Below are 1,476 nucleotides of genomic sequence, written 5' to 3'. Positions count from 1 at the left end.
GGAAAGATGAGATGATTTCGGTCGAAATCGATATAAAGATCACCGGAAACGGATGCACGGTTTGCAAATGGCAAGCAAAACAAGAATGACACTAATCTGCGATAAACAGCAAGATAGCACTTAAAATGCAACAAGCAATAATGCTACAGCACCCCAACACAGCAACAAAGCACATGACAGTAAACTAAAGGAGATGCTTGACAAAAGATGAACACTGAGCTATGGCTAGTTCACAATATATCAAGCTCAAACAAGCATGGCAAAAGTGCAAAAGATTACAGGTTCACAGACTTAGTGAAAAACTGGACATGGCAGAAAACAGCATCAGGTAGCAATGTTCAGAGCATGAAATCAACATGCTACAGGAACTTAACATAGCAAATCAAGGCATGGGAGTGTTCTACTAAAAGCATATGACAAAAGTCCCTTACTGACAATAAGCCAAAAAGGACCAGAAGATATGATGGCAAGCATGTAAACATAGCAAGTTTCGTTATCAGGTTTCAGACTTAGCAGAAAACAGAGCATAGCAGAAATATTAATATGTAGGCCTCTTTGTGAGCTTGATGCACTCACTACCGAGCAATGCACTACAAACCAAGCATACTTACAGCAAGATGGCATGTTTATGAAGTTAACCATGTCAAGAACAATTGCATAGCATGTATGGATCAACTACAATAAGCTTGGCAATATTGCATATCATGTTAAGAATCTGCCAGAAATATTTTATAGCAAAAGTAGAGCAAGATTGTGTCATGCTATGGCACTCCATAATTGCAAGAAATTGCAGGAATGGATCATCTACAATTATAGCTACAAAACATCCTTACTGAACATCTCCAAAATATGCATGGATCTCTCTGTAGCATCATGTTTACATGGAAACAAAATTACAGCAGACAAGGACTTAGAGAAATCACCAAGTCCCTGAAATCAGAAATATTACGGGGCCTAGTTTGCATGCTTGTGCTAGTCACCAAAATATCACAAAACTACATGGACTACACCACTGGAAAGATGGCATGGCATACTTCAAAACGCATGTAGAGCTCATGCCCAAAAGATGCACAGAATAAATGATACAAAAATGACAAATCTCCAAGTTCTGATAAGAACCAGAGAATAACAGCAACTAGCCCTCTTCCAACAGAGATTTGGGCATCAAGATGACCTCTAATGAACATGGTGCGATTGAACAAAATGAAGAACATCACGAGGCAAACAATTTGACATATTACATGCGCGAATCGGAGCTACATGCACGGAGTTATGGAGCTACGAACATGGCAAGATGCTGTAAAGATTTGAGGACTTAGAGGATTTGGAGACTCGGGAAAAAGTCAACGCTCACCGAACGGATCCAGATCGCGAGCTCCTCGAGCTCGATGGAGTTCACCGGCGGGAGGAGAGAGAGGGAGGCCGCGGCGGTGAGGGGGACCGGAGTGGCGCCGGAGGGAGGAGGAGGCGGCGGGC

This window comes from Triticum aestivum, chromosome 3D (genome assembly GCF_018294505.1).
Source record: "Triticum aestivum cultivar Chinese Spring chromosome 3D, IWGSC CS RefSeq v2.1, whole genome shotgun sequence".
Lineage (NCBI taxonomy): Eukaryota > Viridiplantae > Streptophyta > Magnoliopsida > Poales > Poaceae > Triticum > Triticum aestivum.
Note: the sequence above shows the minus strand (reverse complement) of the source record.